The sequence below is a fragment of the Ranitomeya variabilis genome, chromosome 5 (genome assembly GCF_051348905.1).
Source record: "Ranitomeya variabilis isolate aRanVar5 chromosome 5, aRanVar5.hap1, whole genome shotgun sequence".
Classification (NCBI taxonomy): domain Eukaryota; kingdom Metazoa; phylum Chordata; class Amphibia; order Anura; family Dendrobatidae; genus Ranitomeya; species Ranitomeya variabilis.
Window position 1 is genome coordinate 154667728 of NC_135236.1, and position 25257 is coordinate 154692984.

A 25257-nucleotide genomic window follows, 5' to 3' on the forward strand; every position below is an offset into this window, starting at 1 on the left:
GTCTTACAAACTGTCTTACAAACTCATTGCACTGCAAATGTCTTGGGTAAACTATTCCTGACCCATTCACTTCACTTTTTCATGAACTTGTATGAATTTTTTGTTTAGAATAGTCACTATTTTATTCAGACATAAAAATATTTTTCCACTAAATAATTTGATCAAATTGCTATTTAAAAAAAAAAAAAAAAAAATGGTTTCTCAAATATCTTGAATATTGGTGACCTATGTTCATGCTTCTGTGGTGGAAGCAAACCTGAACTTTGGGACAGGGCTGTGGAGTCAGTAAGCCTAACCTCCGACTCCTCAATTTCCATGATTCCAACTTCACAGCCCTGCTTTGAGATCCTGAAAAACACACCAAAACCTGCTTTTTGTAAGCGGCTTCTTTACTGCCAAGAGAGTAGAGTTGAGTGAATTTTTCAAAATTCGGTTCCGACTGTGATTGCTGGCGAATATTGTTTTTGCAATATATGCCGAACAGACGAATGTCACTGGAGTCAATGGGAGTAGAAATGAGCGAATATGTTGGGAAACAATCATCAAACATACATTCGGCACAAGTAGGGTACCAATATGGCACGAATATGGCAAATTCATATTCGGCGACAGATTCCGAACATATTCGTTCAACTCTACAAGACAGCAGGTTTTGCCTGCAGGAAAAAAAAACACAGCAAAAACGCAACAGTAAAAAGTATTTTACTCTTGAAAAGCAATGCAAGTAAAAGACAAAGTTTTGACAGGAAACCCACAAAGTTTATGACCCAGTTCTGCAATACAACAATGCAAGGTTTTCCTCCACTTTCTTCCTCTTCTACAGAAACGTTAATAATAATTTGGGTGTAATCCAGAGTTAGAATTTGGCCTGGACATTATGTACACCTCAAGAATGCCTTTGCCATATTTTGTTTTATAACTTTAAACATTCAGGTCATGCTGCGTGTAAAGTTTATTTCTTTTAGGGTCTCCACAGTTCTGCTTTCATTCTTTCTGGAAAGTCCTGCATAACATCCATCCCGTCCATAAGTCTTGTGGACATCCGCATCTGCATAACGTTTACAATCGTGTCTCGGGCTCCTGTTAAAGTGGTATGTGTGTATAAAAGAATCGCCCATTTGGCCGGGTGCCACATACATACACAGCTGGGTTTTTACCCATGAGAGTGCTGTATTTTATCTTCCTACTTGCCCACCCCTACATCAACCAACATTACCACCACCAACAATCAGGCCAGGGGAGGGTGTAAGGATAAAAAATTATTCATTAGACTACTTGTTTCTGAATTTTAAAAAATAGGGCTGCCTGGCACTCCAATGGAAGGGGTGCACAAATAGGATACCACTCCAGAAATATAGAAAAAGAATTCGGCACTCCCACTTGAGATGCAAAAAATCAATATGATTTCATTAATGTAGGTGGATCCACACACAGTTGACGTTTCTGCCAATAGTAGGCCTTCATCAGAATTACACTATATAAGAATAGAAACAAAAAGAAAAAAGTTCTTTCAATATACAACAGACATGTACCAAGGGAATTGCCCCATATTATGTACTAATTACAAAAATATTAATTAATATGAGAAATCCAGTCATTGGGTTCTGCCAGGTGTGTAATCAATATAAATAGGACATTGTGTGCATAACTAGAGCCAAATTATCTCAAAACAAGAAATAACATGCAAATAAGAAATATTATCTTCATACTATAAGTAAGGAAAAAGATAACCAAAAACACATACATTAAAGGGAATCTGTCACCTCATTTTTCGCATATAAGCTGCGGCCACCGCCATTAGGGGCTTATCTAGATAAGCCCCCGGTGTAACCTGAAAGAGAAGAAAAACAAGTTACATTATACTCACTCAGGGGCGGTCCCAGTGCAGTCCGGGTCCGATGGGCGTCGCGGGTCCAGGTACAGCACCTCCCATCTTCATGCGATGACATCCTCTTCCTTGCTGCTGTCACGGCTCCTGCGCAGGTGTAATTCTCAGAGCAAAGTACTGCAGTGCACAGGTGCCGGGAAAGGTCAGAGAAGCCCAGCGACTGCGCACTCCAGTACTTTACGCTACAGAAGCAAGGAAGATTACGTCATCACATGAAGATGGGAGGCACTGGACTCTGACGCGCGACGCCCAATTGAACCGAACCAGGACCGCCCCTGGGTGAGTATAATCTAACTTGTTTTTCTTACCTTTCAGGTTACATAGGGGGCTTATCTACAGCATTATAGAATGCTGTAGATAAGCCCCTAATGGCGGTGGCCACAGCTTATATGCGAAAGATGGGGTGACAGATTCCCTTTAAAGCCAATGCTTGAATATATGAAGGTCAGGAACACCTTAGGCTACTTTCACACTAGCGTTAACTGCAATACGTCGCAAATGCGTCGTTTTGCCGAAAAAACGCATCCTGCAAAAGTGCTTGCAGGATGCGTTTTTTCTGCATTGACTAACATTAGCGACGCATTTGCGACGCATTGACACACGTCGCAACCGTCGTACGACGGTTGCGCCTTGTTGTGGCGGACCGTCGGGAGCAAAAAACGTTACATGTTTTTTTGCTCCCGACGGTCCGCTTTTTCCGACCGCGCATGCGCGGCCGGAACTCCGCCCCCGCCTCCACGCACTTCCCCGCACCTCACTATGGGGCAGCGGATGCGCTGGAAAAATGCATCCGCTGCCCCCGTTGTGCGGCGGAGACAACGCTAGTGTCGGGGACCTCGGCCAGACGCACTGCGACGGACCGAGCCTGACGCTAGTGTGAAAGAAGCCTTAGCTGTAATAGAGAGGAAAAGAAAAAATGACAAACATATAGTCTCTTCATAAATGCAGTGGCATCATGAGGATTGAGTATAACATGCAGTCACTTAGGTATAACAGATTTCCCACAAAACACTCACCCAAATGGAGCTGGAGAAGGGAGAACATGCGCTGGAGATATGCACAACCGTGCTAGAAGAGAAGCGTTATCTGTGCTGTGACCAGAGTGGTTTAAATAAGGGGCACAGTGGATGCAATTGGCGCTATTTTGCAACGATTCCGGAAATACATCACCGGAAGTGACTTTTTCCGAACCGGCTAAGTAATAGTTTCCCCATGATCAGACAGTATATTTGCCGGTGCAACTCCAAAAGGTGTCCCTTACTTCATAAATGCTTCTTGGCCATATCATCGGAAGTGATGTCACCGAACCGGAGGAATGACAACTTCCCCCCTAAATCTGTTTGGTGTAGCTATGGAAAAAGTCCCCTCATTACCAAAACCGGAATAAACGTTCCGGAAGAGGAAAAGGACCTTATTTAGCTGACACAATATTTAAGGGGGCAGGGCATGAATGGAAGTTATCTTAGTATATGGAAATATAATATAATGAAAGGAATCATGAGATTCTGACACTAATAATAGGCTACAGAAATAATAAAGATTCTTAATTAAATTAGTTAAATAGAAATCTCATAAATCAAAAGAATATTGGTTTAATATAAAGATTATTAGTATGGTTTAGTAAGGATTGTAATTAATGGAAGAAAAGGGGTAGAGAAACGAGGAGGGGGGGTTTGGGAAGGGGAAAGGAGGAAATGATAGGAAAAGGGAGGAGAGATGGGGAAGGGGAAACGGTGATGGGAAATGTAAACTGAGTAAACTATACCCGAGCCTGTAGTAAAGGATACTAAATCAGCCTATGCGTGTCTGTAAAAGAAGGGGAAATAAGATTAATAACATATCAGAAAACTAGAAATCTCACAATCCCTATTTAAACCTTGTGGTTCAAGTGTATGTTATCTATTTTTTTGCAATTTGATGTAATGGTTCTAATATTTATTATTCATAAATAAAGATGAAATCAATTAGTATATATGTTATGAGCAAATAAGTGTGGAGGAGAGAAGGAGGTCTTGGGAGAACCAGAGATTACGTGAGGGAAGATATTGGGAGATTAGTTCAGAGACGTATGGAGGAGATGGGTTAAAGATGGCCTTGTAGGTCAGTATTAGTAATTTGAACTGGATACGCTGAAGGAATGGGAGCCAGTGAAGAGATTTGCAGAGGGGAGAAGTGGAGGAGTAGCGAGGAGAGAGATGAATTAGTCGGGCAGCAGAGTTAAGGATGGACTGGAGAGGTGCAAGGGTGTTAGCAGGGAGGTCACAGAAAAGGATGTTGCAGTAGTCGAGGCGGGAGATGATGAGGGCATGCACAAGCATTTTTAGTAGATTGAGGGTTGAGAAAAATAGAATTATTCTTACCGTTAATTCGGTTTCTAGGAACCTTCCACGACAGCGGTACTGGAGGATGTCTCCCCGCCCTAATGGGGGACAGGAAACACAAAAGAGGTTAAATACCCTCCCCTTCCTGCCACCTCCAGTGTTTTTTCTGGACACAGTAGCATGTATAATTACCCTCAGGTGCAGGAACTCAACGATATAATCATAGAAATAGGGAGGGAAATTAATGCTGTCGTGGAAGGTTCCTAGAAACCGAATTAACGGTAAGAATAATTCTATTTTCTCCAGTCACCTTCCACGACAGCGGTACTGGAGTAGTACCAACAAAAAATTTCTTAGGGGGGGAGAACAGCCTGCAGAACTGTTCTGCCGAAAGTTAAATCCCGGTTGAAATTAAGTCTGTAATGTCTGGTAAACGTATGAACTGATGACCAGGTGGCAGCTCTGCAAATCTGCTCCGTAGAAGCGTCACCTCTCTCTGCCCATGATGTTGACACCGATCGTGTAGAGTGGGCTTTCAGTGATGGAGGAGGTGATAGATTCTGTGATGAATATGCCAGAGATATGGCCTGTTTAATCCAGTTGGCGATTGTATTTTTTGTCGCCTTTCTACCTTTGTTCTTTCCAGAGTGTTGAATGAAGAGATTTTGATCAATCCTCCAACTCTCTGTTTGTGAAAGATAATATAGGACCACTCTGCGGACATCCAGAGTGTGGAAGGACTCTTCCCTCACGTTAGAGGGATCTGGGCAGAATGAGGGCAACACTATGTCCTGACCTCTGTGAAAGTCTGATGTTACCTTAGGTAAGAAGGTAGGGTCTAGACGGAGGATAATACTATCAGATGTCACCCTCAAATAAGGTTCTTGTATGGATAGTGCATGTAATTCCCCTATTCGTCTGGCAGAAGTAATAGCCACTAAGAAAACAGTTTTAAGGGTAAGAACCCTTAAGGACGACTCTGATAGAGGTTCAAATGGATCCCGAGTTAGACTATTAAGGACCAGATTTAGATCCCAGGGGGGAGTATGGTTGCGTACTCTGGGGTGGATTCTACATGCTGACATTATGAAACGTTTGATCCACCGATGTTTGGCTAGTTCTTGATCAAAATATGAGCTGAGAGCTGAAATTTGTACCTTTAAGGTATTAGGACTAAGACCCAAATCTAGACCCTTCTGCAAGAAGTCTAGGATCTGGGCAATATTTGGGTGAAAGGGGTCTGGAATATTAGGAAGGCACCAAGATGAAAATTTTTTCCAGACTTTGGCATAAATGGAATTAGTTATGGGTTTCCTACTGTTTTGAAGTGTGTGAATTACTTCATCTGAGAGACCCCTTGCCTTTAGTATTTCGGCTTCAGAAGCCATGCTGAAAGATTTAACCTGTGAAGGTTTGGATGTAGTAACAGTCCCTGATGAAGTAGGTTGCTCTTCTGAGGTAAACATATTGGATCTTCCTGAGCCATGTCTAACAGGGCGCTGTACCAACTCCTCCCTGGCCACATTGGTGCAATCAGGATTGCCGTAACTCGCTCTGATCGGATCTTCTGTAGAGTTTTTGATAACAATGGGATCGGAGGAAAAGCATAGACGAGGTTGAACTCCCAGGGGTGAGAGAATGCATCCATGCCCAGTGCTCTGTCTATCATATTCAGGGAGAAATATGCCTGCACCTTGGCATTTTGACTGTTGGCAAAGAGATCCACTTCTGGAATCCCCCATTTGGATATTAGGGAGAGGAAAACTTCCTGATTTAGACACCATTCCCCTGGATGCACATCGTTTCTGCTCAGAAAATCTGCTTGGGTATTTGCTGATCCCTTCAGGTGGACTGCCGAAATAGAGAGGAGGTGCCTCTCTGCCCAAAAAAAAATGTTTGAAGCCAGGGTCTTTAATTTTTTGTATCTTGTACCTCCCTGATGACGGAGGTATGCTACCGTGGTCACGTTGTCGGAATATATCCTGACATGATGCCCCTGAACAAGTATGGATGCGGCTTTTAACGCTTCTTCCACCGCCTTCAGTTCTCTGAAGTTCGAGGAGCTTGCTCTGATGTCTGGGGGCCATCTGCCCTGGAAATGAGTTCCGTCGACTATGGCTCCCCAACCCCTTTGACTGGCGTCCGATGTGAGCGTCTTTAGTGGGACCTGGTCCCAGCTGACCCCCCGTAGGAGATTTCGGCGATGCAGCCACCAAGTCAGGGATGTCCTGACATGATTGGGGAGGCAGATTCTTTTGGATAGAGAGCTTTGTTGTCTGTCCCAGGATGCTAGAACATGGGTCTGGAGAACTCTCGTGTGGGCTTGGGCCCAAGGTACCATCTGGATACAAGATGTTAGAGATCCCAGAATGGACATGGAATGTCGCAGAGTAGGAGCTTTCAATGTTCTGAATGCTGTTACCCTCTGAACCAGATCGAGTTGGCGTTCTCTGGGCAGAAAGGATCTTCTCAACTCTGAGTCCAGCAGGACTCCTAGGAACTTTTTCTTTTTGGAAGGAAGTAGGTCCGATTTCTCCAGATTCGGGATCCAGCCCAAAGATCTCAGGATCTCTAGAGACTTTGTTACATCTGATTTGAGGCGAGAGATAGAAGGAGCGATAATGAGCAGATCGTCTAGATGGGGTACTACGCAAATCCCTTGAAGACGTATGAATATTATTGCCTCTGCCATGATCTTTGTGAAGACCCAGGGAGCTGAGGCGATCCCAAAGGGAAGGGAGTTGAACTGATAGTGTACTATCTGCTGATCCCGAGATATTGCAAATCTTAGGTATTTTCGGAATTCTGGATGGATTGGGACGTGATAATACGCGTCCCTCAGATCCACCGTAGCCATCACCCAGTCTTGGCCTATCAGAGGGATCGCTGTTTTGACCGACTCCATCTTGAATCTTCTGTAAGTTATTACTCGATTCAGGGGTTTTAAATTGATTATTATCCGGTACTTCCCCGAAGGTTTCTTGATTAAAAATAGGTGAGAGTAATGTCCTCTGCCTATTTCTTGCTGAGGTACTGGGGAAATTACTCCTGCCTGGAGTAACTCTCGAAGTCCGGAGAGAAATGCACCCTGAGGGCTGAGACTCTGCAATGAGGTTATCCTTATCTGATGAGGGGGAGGGCTCTCGAATTCCAGTTTTAGCCCATTCCGAATAGTGTCGAGTACCCACTGGTTTGACGAAATGGAACTCCACTGGTTGATGAAGCCCGAGAGTCGACCCCCAACGCCCTGGGCGTAGTCACTGCTTGTCAGGGGTTTGCTGGGACTGGGGAACCAGGATATTCCTACCCTTCCCCCCTTTAGGATAGCTCCAGCGTCCTGTCTTGCCCTTTCCTTTGAACTCTCTTTGGAAGGGTTGTTCCTTTGAGGGACGAAAAAAACGTTTTTTCGGATTCCTCTGTTCAGGAAGCGCTTTTTTCTTGTCTGTTGCCTTCTCTAATATATCATCCAGAGCCTGCCCGAAGAGATAGCGGCCTTGAAAGGGAATGTAAATTAAATACAGTATACCCTTATGAGATCCCTCAATTTATACCATTAATCTATATTTATATATATATGTGTATATTTCTTCAAGATAGCAGGTGACCGGTGATCAGGGTGTACTGTAAAAGCACCAGCGGAAACCACTGTGATTAGGGAAACCCAAAGAGCTAAAACCACCTTAGATACAGAATAACACCAGAAAGTTTTGAAGCTTTGGGAATCGTTTAAATAAGCCTTTATTTCTAGAATTGGCAAAAATACTAAAAAATATATATCTAAAAAGACTTGTGAATATTATAATATAAAATTTATATAAACATGTATATGAAACTACCGCAGGAGCAGGAAAAAATACCCATATACAGGGTTGTTCCCCAATATATATATATATATATATATATATATGTATATATATATATATATATATATATATATATATATATATATATATATATATATATATATATATATAAAAAATATATAAAAAAATATATATATATAAAAAATCCCTTATATCTTCATTTGATCACACTGTGTGCATAATAAAGTGCAAAAAGTGCAATAAAAAACCAAGTAAAAAAAAAAAAAAAAAAAAAAAAAAAAATTGATAAAATATTATATCTGTGGAAAATCATGCCATTATTTCATAATAGTGTGCAAAATACGCAATAGCAACTATAAACTAAATCAAAACCTGTGACAGGGAATTTCTAAGAAAAGAAGTGCACCATATCAAAAAATATTTTTATATATATAATTAGCACCATGTATCTTAGAAAGTGCCTCCGTGCCTAGTGCCTGGATCAGTGTGAAGATAATGGACAAATGTCCACAAACAGCGGTATAGTGCTGCAGTAATATCGCCGCTACTAATACCTGGGGTTGTATAGGGTCCTGAACCTGCGGGCGCCCGACGCGCGTTTCGGAATGATTCCTTCGTCAGGGGGTGCTCAAGAGTGAATATGAGCTATTTTTATAGTGGAGACTTACCAGACGCTGAGTCCATGGTTGCTAGGTTACGCCGGTTACTCCGTTCCTGTGCGGCCGGCCATGTGACGAGGAAGCCGGAAGTTGCGGACCTCCTGACCGCGCACGCGCCAAATACATTCGGACCTCAGCGTCTGGTAAGTCTCCACTATAAAAATAGCTCATATTCACTCTTGAGCACCCCCTGACGAAGGAATCATTCCGAAACGCGCGTCGGGCGCCCGCAGGTTCAGGACCCTATACAACCCCAGGTATTGGTAGCGGCGATATTACTGCAGCACTATACCGCTGTTTGTGGACATTTGTCCATTATCTTCACACTGATCCAGGCACTAGGCACGGAGGCACTTTCTAAGATACATGGTGCTAATTATATATATAAAAATATTTTTTGATATGGTGCACTTCTTTTCTTAGAAATTCCCTGTCACAGGTTTTGATTTAGTTTATAGTTGCTATTGCGTATTTTGCACACTATTATGAAATAATGGCATGATTTTCCACAGATATAATATTTTATCAATTTTTTTTTTTTTTTTTTTTTTTTTTTTTTTTACTTGGTTTTTTATTGCACTTTTTGCACTTTATTATGCACACAGTGTGATCAAATGAAGATATAAGGGATTTTTTATATATATATATTTTTTTATATATTTTTTATATATATATATATTGGGGAACAACCCTGTATATGGGTATTTTTTCCTGCTCCTGCGGTAGTTTCATATACATGTTTATATAAATTTTATATTATAATATTCACAAGTCTTTTTAGATATATATTTTTTAGTATTTTTGCCAATTCTAGAAATAAAGGCTTATTTAAACGATTCCCAAAGCTTCAAAACTTTCTGGTGTTATTCTGTATCTAAGGTGGTTTTAGCTCTTTGAAAGGGAATGGCACAGAGTTTTGTTTTGGACGTGATGTCACCGCTCCAGGACTTCAGCCATAAAGCTCTCCTGGCTGAGTTAGAAAGAACTGCTGATTTAGAAGCCACTCTGACGGATTCTGCCGAAGCATCGGCGAGAAAACCCGTAGCTCTCTGGAGAAGAGGGAGGGAATCCAGGATTACCTCCCTAGATGTTCCCTGGGTAAGGTGGTCTTCAAGAGTGCGGAGCCAACGGAAGAGGGACCTAGCCACACACGTAGACGCAATATTTGTTCTAAGGAGATTCCTGGAAGTATCCCAAGATCTTCTCAGGAGACTCTCCATTTTGCGGTCCATAGGGTCTCTGAGTTGGGAAGAATCCTCAAACGGGAGGGTTGTCTTTTTTGATACTCTAGAGACTTGTACGTCTACTTTAGGAGTTTCCCATAAAGAAACGTCTCCATCCATAGGGAAACGATTCTTTAGCTCAGATGGAACTGTAAGCCCCTTCTCAGGAGATTCCCATTCATGAAGAATGAGACTCTGCACATTCTCGTGTATTGGAAACCCCTTCAATTTTTTCGGTTTTAACCCGCCGAACATCTCATCCTGCACTGACGGTTTGTCCTCCTCCTCAACGCCCATTGTCCCCCTGACCATACTGATCAACTCGCGTATGTAATCAGAGGAAAAATAGTATTTTTTATTTTCCTCTTTAGGGGTAGAAGTGGAGCCCTCATTCTCCCACAAATCCTCTGAGACAGAAGAATGACATTCACCAGAATCTGAATCAGAAATAACCGATGCCATCTTCCTTTTTTTTAGGCGGAGGTGGCTGAGGTAACAGAGACTGGGAGAGGGCCGATACAGAGGACTGAACCTCTTGCTTAATGAGGGTTTTGATGCTCTCGAACAAGGATGGCTGTTCAGAGCGTAATACTTCCTCAGTGCAGGGCTGGCAAAGTTTCTTCTTGTATGAGGAAGGAAGCTTTGACGCACATACACCACAATTCCGATCTTCCGATTTCTTGGAAGATTTGTCCTTCCTAGGGGCAGAGGCCTTGTCTCCCTAAAAAAGGAGAGAGAAGGGGACTAAATATATAGCACCCTAAGGAAACAGGGAAAAGAGGGACCTGACCCACTAGTCACAGTAGGAGGGAAGACGCAGGGCTCGGCAGATGCAGAGGCAGGTCTGTCACCTTCCATGGTCAGTCAGTCAGCACTGTAGTCCAGACAGACAGGGGGCCTTACCTGGAGGTGACTAACCAGGGTTAAATACCGAGGTTGCTGCGTCCTGATTATGTGCTCCTCCTCCTCTCCCGGTCCCAGGCGTAGGGGAAGAACCGCTATGCCACCATCTCTGTAAGACGCGCGTGCGTTCCACCGTTGGAACGCACATGCCGTGAACCGGAAGTTCGGGGTACTTCCGGTTCGCGCGTCCACCGTTTCCGGCCAGATGAGAGGAAGAACGCCGGGGAGCCGCGCGGGGACCCCGGCCGCACACCACCGTTCCGCTTTACTCCAGAAGGAGCGCGGGAGGAACGGGGAAAGGGGTCCCGAGTCCACACATTGTGAGGAGACGGGAGCAGCACCGCAGGGAGGAGACCGACCCAGGCTGCCCGGCTTGTAAGTAAAAACTGCGTGCTCCGATCGCCGGCCACGGCAGCACTACAGGACCTCTTCATGCCCCATAGGGGACAGGAAAAACACTGGAGGTGGCAGGAAGGGGAGGGTATTTAACCTCTTTTGTGTTTCCTGTCCCCCATTAGGGCGGGGAGACATCCTCCAGTACCGCTGTCGTGGAAGGTGACTGGAGAAAGGATGGATTCTGGAGATATTTTTGGGCTGGAGGTGGAAAGAGCTTGGATGTGCGGTTTGAAGGACAGGGCAGAGTCAAGGGTTACTCCGAGGCAGCAGAATTCTGGTACGGGGGATAGCGTGATGTTGTTAATCGCAATAGATGGGTCAGGTAAGGAAGATCTATAATATGGAGGAAAGATGATGAGTTCAGATTTGTCCACATTGAGTTTGAGGAAGCGAGAGGAGGAGGAGAAGGATATGGCTGATAGACACTCCAGGAATGTGGACAGCAGAGAGGTGACATCTGGGCTAGAGAGGTAGATCTGAGTCATCATCATAATAATAATAATAATAATAATTTTTATTTATATAGCGCCAACATATTCCGCAGCACTTTACAATTAAGCGGGGACATGTACAAACAATAAATTCGGTACGAGTTAAGACAATTTAAACAGTGACATTAGGAGTGAGGTCCCTGCTCGCAAGCTTACAATTTACAAGGAAATGGGGGGACACAATAGGTGAAAAGTGCTTGTTATTTCAGGTCTGGCAATTATAATAAATAGGGATTTTCATACAAAGCTGCATGATCCGGTCATCAGCCCGTGTGTTTAAGTGCAAGAGTCAAGTATCAAGTGCAGTTATCATGTGTATGGAGGGTGTGGAGACAGATGAATAGTAAGATGTAGATTGAGTAATATTTGGAAGGAGGGAACAGGGCAAAGTTAGTTTACTGAGTAGTTGATGTGGTAGGCTTGTTTGAAGAGATGGGTTTTCAAAGCGCGCTTGGATAGGTCGGGGCTAGGTATCAGTTTGATCATCTGGGGAAGTGCATTCCAGAGAGCTGGCACAGCACGAGAGAAGTCTTGGAGGTGTGAGGTTCAGATTACAGGGGATGTTAGTCTAAGGGTACCGTCACACAGTGCAATTTTGATCGCTACGACGGCATGATCCGTGACGTCGCAGCGATCGTATGATTATCGCTCCAGCGTCGTAGACTGCGGTCACACGTTGCAATCACAGCGCTGGAGCGATGCCGAAGTCCCCGGGTAACCAGGGTAAACATCGGGTAACTAAGCGCAGGGCCGCGCTTAGTAACCCGATGTTTACCGTGGTTACCAGCGTAAAAGTAAAAAAAAAAAAACCGTACATGCTCACCATCTGATGTCCGTCCGGTCCCTTGCCGTCCGCTTCCTGCTCTGACAGATCCGGCCGTACAGTGAGAGCAGAGTGCAGTGGTGACGTCACCGCTGTGATCTGCTCTCACTTTCCGGCCGGCAGACAGTCAGAGCGGGAAGCGGACGGCAAGGGACCGGACGGACATCAGATGGTGAGCATGTACGGTTTTTTTTTTTTTACTTTTACGCTGGTAAACATCGAGTTACTAAGCGCGGCCCTGCGCTTAGTTACCCGATGTTTACCCTGGTTACCAGCGAACGCATCGCTGGATCGCTGTCACACACAACGATCCAGCGATGTCAGCGGGTGATCAAGCGACGAAAGAAAGTTCCAAACGATCTGCTACGACGTACGATTCTCAGCAGGATCCCTGATCGCTGCTGCGTGTCAGACACTGCGATATCGTAACGATATCGCTAGAACGTCACGAATCGTACCGTCGTAGCGATCAAAATTGCACTGTGTGATGGTACCCTTAGGTCGTTTGTAGAACGGAGGGCACGTGTAGGGCGATAGATGAGAGAGGAGATATAAGGCGGTGCAGAACTGTGGAGAGCTTTGTGGGTGAGAGAGATGAGTTTGTACTGGACCTTGTAGCGAATGGGTAGCCAGTGTAATGACTGGCACAAGATGGAGGCATCGGTGAAGCGGCTGGACAGAAATATGACTCTAGCTGCAGCATTCAAGATGGATTGGAGAGGAGAAAGTTTGGTAAGAGGGAGACCGATCAGAAGAGAGTTGCAGTAGTCCAGACTGGAATGAATAAGAGCGACAGTAAGAGTCTTAGCAGTTTCAACGGTGAGAAAAGGTCAGATTCTGGAGATGTTTTTAAGATGCAGGTGACAAGAGCGAGTGAGTGATCGGATATAGAGAGTAAAGGAAAGTTCGGTGTCGAATATGACCCCAAGACAGCGGGCATGCTGCTTGGGAGTTATGGTTGAACCCTCCAGGGTAATTTCGATGTTGGGTAGAGTGAGGTTAGTAGAAGGGAGGTACATAAAGGTATCATAAAGGTGGTACTGGAATCCATGGGACTTTGAGTTGTCCCAGGCCAAGTGTATAGATTGAGAAGAGTAAGGGTCCTAGAACAGAGCCTTGGGGGACTCCAACAGAGAGCGGGTGGGATGAAGAGGTAGTGTGGTAGTGGGAGACATTGAATGTGCGGTTGAAAAGGTATGAGGAGATCCAGGATAGGGCGAGGTCTTTGATGCCAAAGGAGGAGAGGATTTGTAGTAGGAAGCAGTGGTCACCTGTGTCGAAAGCAGAGGACAGGTGTAGGAGGAGGAGTATAGAGTATTGTCTGTTAGCTGTGGCTGCAAGTAGGTCGTTAGTAAATTTGGTCAGGGCTGTCTCATTTGAGTGATGGGGTGGAAAACAGATTGTAGATTGTCAAAGAGCAAGTTTAGATGAGAGGTGGGAGGAAAGTTCAGCGTGGACGTGCTGCTCTAGGAGTTTGGAAGTGAATGGGAGCAGCGTTATTGGGTGATAGCTGGACATAGCAGTTGGATCGAGGGTTGGCTTTTTAAGGATAAGCGCGATTGTGGCATGTTTGAAAGCAGAAGGGAAGGTACCAGAAGTTAGTGATAGGTTGAAGAGGTGGCTTAGGGATGAGATAAGAGTGACGGTGAGGTTGGGGAGGAGGTGGGATTGGATAGGATCGAGCCCACAGGTGGTGAGGTGCGATTTGGAGAGGAGACAATTAATCTCCCCTTCAGTGATGTTGGTTAGGAGATTATGGGGTTTGGGCATTGGTCTGGTATACAAAGGGGTTGTGGTGGTTGAATAATGAAGACTTGCCTTGTTTGGTCGATCTTATTTTTAGTGTGTGGCAAAGTCCTCAGCAGATATAAATGATAACACCAAAACTTGGCGATCCTTGCTTCGAGTGACATGTCTGGCTTGATTTGTAACTTCAGAACTGAAGTGTGAATGCTTCCTGCATTGTTTACCTGATATTTGAGGGTAACTCAGGTGAAGAGCTTGCTCTTCAGGTGAGGTTTTGTTAATCCCAGGCAAGAACGGTGTTATGTATATCACAGAAGGGCAATGTATATGACAGAAGGGCAATACTGAATAGTTATGCCTTATGAACACTCATGCACACCAAATAAAGTACATCATTTATTCTCAATCAATGAAAAATATATTAACCATGATAGAATTTTACCAACAGTGGTGTCATGTACACTTATCAATGCCCAAAATGATGTATTATGAATTGGTCTGCTGATATGCGAGGTACACACTGCATCTATGCCCTCTGTAGAGCACATACACTCGAGATATGCGCACGGCAGAGGCAACAATTAGGGTGGATATCTTTGTATCCGTCTTCCATAGAGACCCAAAAAACACAAAAAATGCTTTCCTACACCTTAATATAAACAGATGCATACCAGCCAAACACATTTTTGGCCTTCTTCAGGTGTATGGGGTCTTTGGAAAAAATCCTAATGTATATTGTATGTGAAGTGCACAGGCGCAGTGTATTTTCTGGCTTTGGCGTTCTGGCCACTGATGGCCAGCACAAGGAGAAAATACTAAAATCAAATTTTACTCGCCCTCTCCAGCAGAACTGTGGAGTCTGAGTCTGAGCCCATTTTGGTGGAGTCGGTCGTACTCCGTGTCATGGATATTGAGGAGTCGGAGGTTTGGCTTAACGACTCCGCAGCCCTGTTCCCCAGGACCAGCTCAATTTCGCCAACCCATTCCAATCTCTCAGCCAATCACTGAGCTCAGTCGCTTGTGCTTTCTATCAGTCAATCGGTGCTTGTTTATTGGTCTGTTTACATGGGCCATAGAAAACGGATGGGAACAGAAAGATTGTAAATACGATCAATTGTTTTGTTATTGGCAGCATATTCCTTTTTTAAACATCGCACCTTACTGCTAACATTTTTTTTCTTTCTCTCTGCATCTGATCATCCAACTAGCAATCATCAGTCGCCCATTGAGTGATCGCCGGTATGTTTACACGGCTTGATAATTGAGAGTTGGGGTTCTTATTGACTCTCATTCATGGATTCCTGGCTCTTCTAAGTGCATCTTTACTTCAGCAGCTAAACTGGGGTTCTGCTGTAAATGTGGCATGTTTTCTTTGCGTTTTTTTTTTTTTTTTGCTTAGTTTTTTTGTGTGGCGGCTTTGGCATGCTAGATTTGTCTGTTGTACATGCTGATAAAGTTTTGTGTTGAAAAAAGTCCTAATCTACAGAATTAGGTTTTGGCACATAAAATGCAGCAAAACCTGATACCTGCGCTTCTGGCGTGTTTTTTCAGTGTTTTTCACCACCAATTCATTTCAATGGGTGAATAAAGGGACATACGCCATTGTTGTGCAAAAAAACATGGAAAGCACAAAATCCTGATGACAAGCAAAGCAAGCTGTGTGCACGAGATTTTGGAAATCTCATACACTTTGCTGGTACTGTAAAACTTAGATGAAAATTTGCATTAAAAAATACTGCGAAAACACCTACTGTGAACTTCGCCTAAGAAACCCAGTCTGAAAATATGTAGGTGAATTTGATCCCACTTTGGACACTTAATTTATTTCTAATAAGTTCTAAGGTATCAGTTTGAGGACCACCAACACAACAAAGTGTGAGAAATTCTTCAGAAGTAAGCAGTAAATACTTTTGCCTGTGTGCGTGAGGGCCTGGCACGGCTCCCAGGATTGGCCTTTGAATCCAAACCCTTTTGTTTACCACTGTGTTGTGGAAAAAGGATAATTGGTACTTTCCTTCTGAATTTGTATCCTGTAAATGGCTTTGGAGGGAATAGACCTCAAAAGTTTCCTATTCATTTGGAAAGTGGCTGGAACTTGCCAGGCTGGTTTACTAGGGAGCCTCTTCATAGGTTTTTGTGCACATCTTAGTGGAGACTCATTCTGTTTTCTTTTGCTTTTGGATGTGCTATTCTCATGGTAACCTGTAAGGTAGCAGCTGAGTAACTGTAGGATCCTATTCTGGGGGTTAAGCGTCCAATTCTTGCACGGAGGTGTGCTGCAGTCGTGAGTCGGCACTCTTAGGCTTCTTTCATACTTGCATCATTCCGTTGTTGTGACGTATCGACGGATGTCAGGAAAATAAAGAAAAACTGATCCAACGCATACCGTTTCTTGACGGATCGGTCGAATGAGGAAGTGCCTGAATTTGTAGGTATACATTTCTGGAGAGAGATTCCTCAGACTTTTCACAGGCATCTTGCGTCCATAGGCAGCCATTATAGCCAACAACGTATGCCGCAGGATGCGTCGTTGCACGTTTTTCTGACACTGACAAAAAAAGTTTAATTGAACGTTTTTTCCAGATGACGTGCCGTCAAATTGCATAGGATCCTGTGCGCGACGGACGAAACATGTGGCCATGCATCGCAATACGTTGCTAATATAGGTCTATGGGAAAAAAAACATTCTGCAGGCAAATTTGCAGGATGCGTTTTTTTTTCACAAAACGACGCATTGTGGCGGGGAATGCACGACGGAAGTGTGAAAGAGGCCTTAACGCTGTGCAGCCCTTCCATAGCACTCCTCCTTGTGTCTCTAACCTCAGACACGCTTTGATTTAGTAAGTGCTATGTTTGGAGGAAATACCGCACGATCTCCCCGTGGATGTCAAACCCTTGAATCAGGTCTCCTTTGACCTCTGGTTCATTGAATTCAGTTGGCTCCATAATTGGAATCCACCATTTGATTGAGGAGATTCTTGACAAGGAGCTTTAATAGGAGATGGATATGAAATTGAGTAATTGTTGCGTCTCACACTGAACTTCCTCTTCACCACAATAAAGTGACATGCTACAGTTTGCAAAAACACAGCAGTTTTCCAAATCAGTCAGGAAAAAACCCAATGTGTGTGCATGAGAGCTACTGTAAAATTCAGCTTAAAATTTGCATAAAAATGCCTCAAAGACGCAGCGTGTGAACATAGCTTAAATGAATGGCTCTGAACCCTTGTTCCTGGGAATATGTGCAATATTAACATTAGGATTGGGGATATGTGCTATCGTAGAGTTATGCAGCATCAATAGTAAAAAGATGTAATGTTAAAAATAATAAAAAACAAAACACCTGCTATTCTCACCTGAATCCCAGCCCCGCAGTGTCTTCTGATTTATTCACATTGAGGGGCTGGGATTCACAGGCAGGGTGGCCGCACAGGCGCAGTCAGCTAGACTGCATATGAGGACAGAGGACGGGCAGCGCTCACTGCGCCTGTCCAAGGCAAGAGAAAAGGGCGCAGGCGCCGGCTCATTTCAAAACCGTGGTGAAGAGGCGGCGCCAAGAAGACTTGAGTGATGGCTGTGTGGCGTCTGCAGCAGGGGGGAAAGGCCTGCCTCCTTGACTGAAGAAAAGGTATTTAGGACAAATGACAAAACTGATTATTTCGGCAGTTACAGCACCCAGAACTAAAAGAGCCACCTTGTCAGAATGCAGCATTACTGCTGCACAAGGTGGCTCTTTTAGTTAAAAACGCCTGGGGGGGGGGGGGTGGGACAGGTTCCCTTTAACCTGAGACTATGATAAAATCTCTGTAAGTCCATGTCTAGAGAGAAAGTATGAAGCTTATGTGATGGACAGAGAGATAAGTCCCTTTGTAAGGACTCTTTCACACGTCCTGATATTTCCGGTACCGGAAAAACCGGTACCGGAGATATCCGTGTCCGTGTGCTCAAGTGGCACATACGTGCGGCATCTGTTTGCCGCCCGTGTGCCGCCTGAGGACCACACGGACCGTGCAGGAGAGACAGCGCTACACTAAGCGCTGTCCCCCCCGCATGTGGTGCTGAAGGCAGAATTCTTCTCTTCTCCCCCGCCGGAGAGAAGAGATGAAACATCATATTTTTTTTTTTTATTATTATTTTTTTTTGGGGGGGGGGTGAAAAATAAAGTTTGCATGTGCCCCCGCCTCCCCCCTCAGTGCGCCGCCTGGCCCCTTGCCGCAGAAATACTCACCTAGCTCCCGCGATGTCTCCTCTGTCCTCTCCGCGCTGGCAGCTTCTCCTGTGTGAGCGGTCACGTGGGAGCGCTCATTACAGTCTGTGAATATTCCCTGACTGTAATGAGCGGTACCACGTGACCGCTCACACAGGAGAAGCTGCCAGCGCGGAGAGGACAGAGGAGACATCGCGGGAGCTAGGTGAGTATTTCTGCGGCAAGGGGCCGGGCGGCGCACTGGGGGGGGGGGGACGCGGGGGCACATGCAAACTTTATTTTTCACCCCCCCCCCAAAAAAAAAAAACAACCAAACAACAAAACCTTGATCTGTCATCTCTTCTCTCCGGCGGGGGAGAAGAGATGAATTCCGCCTTCAGCACCACAGCGGGGGGACAGCGCTTACTGTAGCGCTGTCTCTCCTGCGGGCGGTACGTGCACACGGAGGAGAGTGCACACTGTTCTCCGTGTGCACGTGTGCTGTCCGTATTGTGGTCCGTGCTGCTGGTAGAAAACGGACATGTCGACGTGTTTTCAGCACGGACATATGGTCCGTGTGAAAACGCGCACATGTGCATAGACCCATTCATTTTAATGTGTCGACGTGTGTCAGTGTCTCCGGTACGTGAGAAAACTGTCACTGCACGTACCGGAGACACTGACGTGTGAAAGAGGCCTAAGAGTCTATGTTCAGCTATTCCAAGTGTCCTTGTGGAGGTATTTACAACTAAACAATTACCTGGGAGTGAGTGACTCTCATTTGATCATTGCTTCGCCTTCCGGTGTCCTCTTCTGGACCTCTTCTTCTTTGGAATCTTGGACTTTGGCCTAAAAAGTGTCCTCTTGGTGGGAAAGAACTACGACCCTCCTGTTCGGATCCGGACGTTGACACTTTAGTAGAAGATCTATTGGAGAATCGAGGATATTCTTTTCTGGTTTCGTTTTTGCAGCGGTAGACTAGATTTTTCTTCGTAGTCAAGTGTGTCTCTCTGGAATTTCGACTTTTTTCTGTCCTCCGTATGCCTTTTATGTTGGTCGGTAACATTCTTGATCCTGGTTTCTAATGGATTGAGTTCTTCAGTGGTAGTAGAGGCTATTAGTTGAGAATCAATATTCACAATCTTCTCCTTGGTGGAGGTGATGGCTTTTTAAAGGAATTCAACTGTGAGGAGCATAAGGTCAAAAGAGCATTTGTTTAATATTTGATCATATTTGAGCCAAAACTCAGGAACATCACAGAAAAGGGTGAGTCATTTTAGGACTCTGAGGCCTCGTGGGATCCTTTGGACCCGTAAGTACTCAACGAGAGTGGCACAGGAAAACATCTGCAAGGAGTTTGTATGTTTTCCCTGTGTTTGCGTGGGTTTCCTCTTAGTTCTCTGTTTTTTTCCCACATTCCAAAGACCTACTGATAGGGAATTTAGATTGTGAGCCCCATCTGGGACAGCGATGATAATGTGTGCAAAACTATAAAGCGCTGTGGAAATATGTTAGCGCTATATAAAAATAAAGATTATTTATTATTATTTGTTAGGTAATACCTGCATGTTTTGTGGCTGTCGAACAGCCGAGAGACATGCTGCCGTGGGGATTCTAACATATTTTTCTAGCACGCTGAAGACATTTGGTTAGAACCTGAGCATACATAGCTAACACCTTATCCCTGCACGTTCGCTCATCACTATTCAGTATTTATACAAGACTCCTGATGGGCCATTTGTACTATGGAGACAAGGCACATCCTTAGTGATGGTGCTTATTGCACCTCACCCTATATGTAGAGACATGGGGTATTTGTTTTTTAGCCACTGTCTGACTAACTGTCATGTGTGAATAGGTAGTACACTGTACTGTGTTTTTCATCTTGGAAACTTAGCCTAAAATATTTATATCCCAGTTACAAATTTTCAGTAAAAAAGCATTTTAGGTAGAACTAGTTAGCAACTCCTTCAGTTAGGTGTGGACTGGAGTAGACTTCTGTTCTGCCATGTGCATGGCAATGACGTGTGTTCCAAGCAGAGTGTGCGGTCCACTCGTCTTATGATTTTATAGAGCCTTAGTCATAACTTTTCTCCTCGAATCCTCCCTTCATGTGCTCTGATCCTTTTTAATTATGGATTATTATCCTTGCATGTCCTTGAAATTGTCCAGCAAAGTCCTAGACCTAAATAGAAACCAGGTAGGTGTGACATTAAAGACATTGGTTATTACCGTCATTTTAATGTACCAGCCCTATAGGTCACCAAACACCACTGCTGTCAGGCAGAGTACGCTTTATATTGTGTGTGTATAGAAAATGTAACGATACTTCTCAAGCATTGTGCGACATGTGAGTTTGCCACACGTTGAATGGAGGAGATATGTCATGTCCTGTCTTTTTAGTTCTTGGTCTTTACATTTTTGCTAAAAAAAAAAGTGATAAGCTGCTCAGTAGACTGCATTCACACTTGCATTCTGCATTGAGTTTACGGGTAATCACTGCGGGTTTAACGTTTAGTGAGCGTCAAACCCGCAGCGTCCAGATGGTACAGCATGGTGGATGGGATTTCTTGAAATCTCATGCCCACTATGCGTCCACAGACTCCTACGGCTCACCCGCGGAGATGGACGAGCGGCGAGTCTCTCCAGACCGCAGCATGTCTTTCTCTTGCAGAGACGCGAGCCTCCACAAGAGAAATTACATCAATAGAAATGTATTGAATGCGGTAAATTTGCACGGTTCAGTGCACACATGCAGATTTACCTATGTTCAATAGGCGGCAGCAGTTATTTGCATGCAGCGAACATGTGATGTGTCCAAAGCTCTTCTACTTCCGGATTGTGTGCACCCGGCCTATAGGTTCCCTTTGTAGGAAAAGACAAACTGAATTAATTTCCTAAATGGATCTATATTATAACTTATGGAAATTGAAGTCGAGGGGCCTCTTTCATTAGGGGTCTACCTGGGTTCTGTTGTGTATCCGTTTTTAGAACTGAAAACGATTTGCACGATGCTCTTTTTGTTTTTCGTTAATAATAGGCACAAAATGGAATCCAGTCAGACCTCATAACTTTGCTTCTCTGTGCAATGGATCCATTTTGGACATTTCCATTTTTCTGTTCTTAAAAATGGAACAGAAAATCAGAATGTTAAAACGCCAATGTGAACATAGTATTGCACACGCTGCAGATTTTGCTGCGGATCCGCAGCGGTTTCCCAATGCGTTTACAGTGCCATGTAAACCTATGGGAAACGCAATCCGCAGTGCACATGCTGCGGAAGAAAACGCGTGGAAACGCAGCGGTTTATTTTCCGCAGCATGTCAATTCTTTGTGCGGATTCCGCAGCGGTTTTACCCCTGCTCCATAATAGAAAACTGCAGTAGAATCCGCACAAAAACCACGGTAAATCCGCAGGAAAAACGCACTGTTTTCGCCCTGTGGATTTATCAAATCTGCTGTGGAAAAATCCACAGTGGACCTTTCTGCATGTGCACATGCCCTAACACTTTCTTCAGATGGTGCGTTAGATTCCTTTTTTGCTGTATTTCTGTAAATAGTAGCGTACAAATTCTCAAATGCCTTGTGTGTTCACAGCCTAAGTCCCGATTCATCATTTGTGAGGTTCTTTTAAAGTGGCTTTTCTTTTTTGTCCTGTTTTTTTTTTTTTTTTTTTCGGTCCAAGTACATAAAAATGGTATGGGCTGGTTTACGAATTGTGCAACACAAAGACACATTATTAAGGCTACTTTCACACTAGCGTTAACTGCATTACGTCTCAAAACGTCTTTTTTCAGAAAAAACGCATCCAGCAAAAGTTTTTGCTGGATGCGTTTTTTCCCCATAGACTTGTATTGGTGACGTATTGCGACGGATTGGCATTCGTCGTGTGCGTCGTACGACGGATGCGTCGAAATTTGGCGACACGTCGGCGGCAAAAAACGTTGCTTGTAACGTTTTTTGTCTCCGCCTAAAAAACGTGTCGCGACGCATCCTGCGGCATGCGTCGTTGGCTACAATGGAAGCCTATGAGCGACGGATGCGTCGGGACACGTCGTACGACGCAATGCAGCGCTGCAATACGTTTTTTTACACTGAGCATGCTCAGAAGCTGGATTTTGTTGCCAATTGGCCAGACACCCCCAAATCTATATAAACCTGGCCTGGGCCTTCAACCCCACATATATGGCCACATACTTAAGTGCCATGTATATAGGTGCCATGTATATAGGTGCCACGTATATAGGTGCCACGTATTTCAGTGCCACGTATTTAAGTGCCACGTACTATAAATACTATAACCACGTGGTTATACGTGGCACTGAAATATCGTGGCACGTAAATACGTGGCACTTAAATGCGTGGCACTGAAATATCGTGGCATTTACGTGAAATACGTGGCACCTATATACGTGGCACCTATATACGTGGCACCTATATACGTGGCACTTATATACATGGCACTTATATAGTGGCACTTATATACGTGGCACGTACATAGGTGCCACGTACATAGGTGCCACGTACATAGGTGCCACGTACATAGGTGCCATGTATTTCACGTAAATGCCACGATATTTCAGTGCCATGTATTTAAGTGCCACGCATTTAAGTGCCACGTATTTACGTGCCACGATATTTCAGTGCCACGTATAACCACGTAGTTATAGTATTTATAGTACGTGGCACTTAAATACGTGGCACTGAAATACGTGGCACTATGACTGTCAGAAAATGTTCATTAAACGGTTAGGGGTGAGGTTAGGGGTAGGGTTAGGGTTTGGATCCCTTTATCATCATCCGTAGTTCATTAATCTGATGTATCCAGAGTCGCCTCCGTCTCCGTTGCTGCAGAAGCATCCTACGTCTTTCCGCTGCCGCCTCCTTCTCCCGCACTATGATATCCAGGCGATTCGTCTCAAAGATAACGTCGGTAACCAAACTAGCAATCCTCACAAGAACACCTTCCATCGCTGCCACAAAACTAAAACCCTCAAAGATGGGCTGTAAAAACAGTAACTATATAGTTTTCCATATTTTCCAGTAGCCAATCAAATTTGGGAGCCTCCCATTTTAAAAACGGATCAGTCGTAAAAACGGATGCAATGGATGGTAAAAACGGATGCAATGTATGCAACGCATCCAGTATTTCGACGGAAACGTTTAGCGGATTTGCGACGGATCCGTCGAAATGCTGTATGCGTGGCATACGGTTTTCACTTTTTTTGACGCATCCGTTTTTTCGGCAAAAAACGGATTTGCGACGTAATGCAGTTAACGCTAGTGTGAAAGTAGCCTAAAATTATTTTTTATTATTAGTAATATTACAATAAAAAATGCTAATGAATAAAAAGTAAAGCTGACAGATAAAGAACACCTTATAATGGTATAAGGTGTTCTTTATCTGTCAGCTTTACTTTATTCATTAGCATTTTTTATTGTAATATTACTAATAATAAAAAATAATTTTAATAATGTGTCTTTATGTTGCACCTTTTTATTTGGGATGATCTTAGTCTATTAGTGCATGACATATATTTTGCATACAAGTGGTTATTTATCTGATTAACTGGTTTACGAATTGTGTATATAAATATTAAAGATGCTTTTTTTTAATTGTCTTTTTACACCTTTCTTTACAGCAAAAAAAAAAAATCCCGATTCTTTAAAATGTTAGTTTGGTTTTGAACTGTGCAGGAAAAAAAAAAATTAGAATAGATTTTGTATGCTGGTAGGGTACTGGGGTACAAGTGAGCAAAAAATGTTGCGACATTTCAGAAATATCTGGATAAGGGAAAACATGTTCACGTTGTTAAGGAAAAAAAAAGAACAATACAAAACCGAGTAAAGATACCTTGAAAATGGTACAAATGAAATAAAGAAGTGCAAAAACATTGATACATTGTTGGCTTTTGTTTTTGTTGCATTCTTGCATGTAGTTGTGCTCAGAGCAGTACCATATACTGTAGTCCCAACACTGTGCCTTTTTTTCCTTTTTTAAGCTCCTTCATTCCAGGAGGAGAAGGTGGAGCTGGTTGCGGAGAGAAGGTGTCTGGTGCTGCCAGGAAGATCTGCTACTTGATGACGTTCTCTTCAGATACTGACTTCCTGTGTTACCATGTACTTTGCTGGGAGTCAGACTGGAGGTCTCACAACGCAACTGCCTGTGGGAAAGGTTAAAGGGAACCTGTCACCAATTTTGTTCTTTGTCAACTAAAACTGACCTTAATCAGTGCCTGTGCTGCAGTCCATCAATGGTTATGTAACCCCTTGACTGCTCTCGAATACAACCCAAAAAACCTTTTAAAGTTCTGTATGTTAATCTTGTCAGTCCGGTCTGATGGGCATGGTTTCTGCAGTCTCCATCCCTCCTCTCGGCTTCTCTATCCCTCCTCCCGGCTGCTGATAGCCGTCTTCAAACAGCGGTTGGCCACACATCGGTCTGAGATGGTTCAGTGAATCCTGCATTGAGCAGGGGGTTGGACACGATGACCCTGGAGGTCCCTTCCAACTCTACCATTCTATAATCTCTCCTGCTGTAATGGACGTGGATGACGCCTCCTGCGTCATCCATATGGCTGGGTGAAATCTTGCGCCTGTGCAGAGAAATCGCCAGCTTGCGCCTGCGCACTGTGCTGTGCCCTACTGTGGGCAGAGCCTAAATTATACAGGCGCATGCGTATTTGTTTTCGGCTCTGCCTGCAATAGGGCAGAGCATAGTGCGCAGACGTAAGCTGGTGATTACTTTACACAGGTGCAAGATTTCACCCAGCTATGTGGATGATGCTACAGAAGTC

The 25257-nt window shown here is 44.1% G+C and overlaps 1 protein-coding gene and 1 long non-coding RNA gene across 8 annotated transcripts in view; one reads left to right on the top strand and one right to left on the bottom strand.

Moving 5' to 3' along the window:
* The window catches only part of LOC143775376 (A-kinase anchor protein 13-like), a 303476-nt gene that overhangs the window by 20570 nt on the left and 257649 nt on the right, over positions 1 to 25257 (top strand). The window lies entirely within an intron of this gene.
* LOC143773475 (uncharacterized) lies at positions 440 to 20185 on the bottom strand. Its single transcript, XR_013215197.1, has 3 exons — positions 19221 to 20185; positions 3654 to 3694; positions 440 to 1474 (listed from the first exon to the last, which is right to left on the bottom strand). It is a non-coding gene; the product is annotated as an uncharacterized LOC143773475 (long non-coding RNA).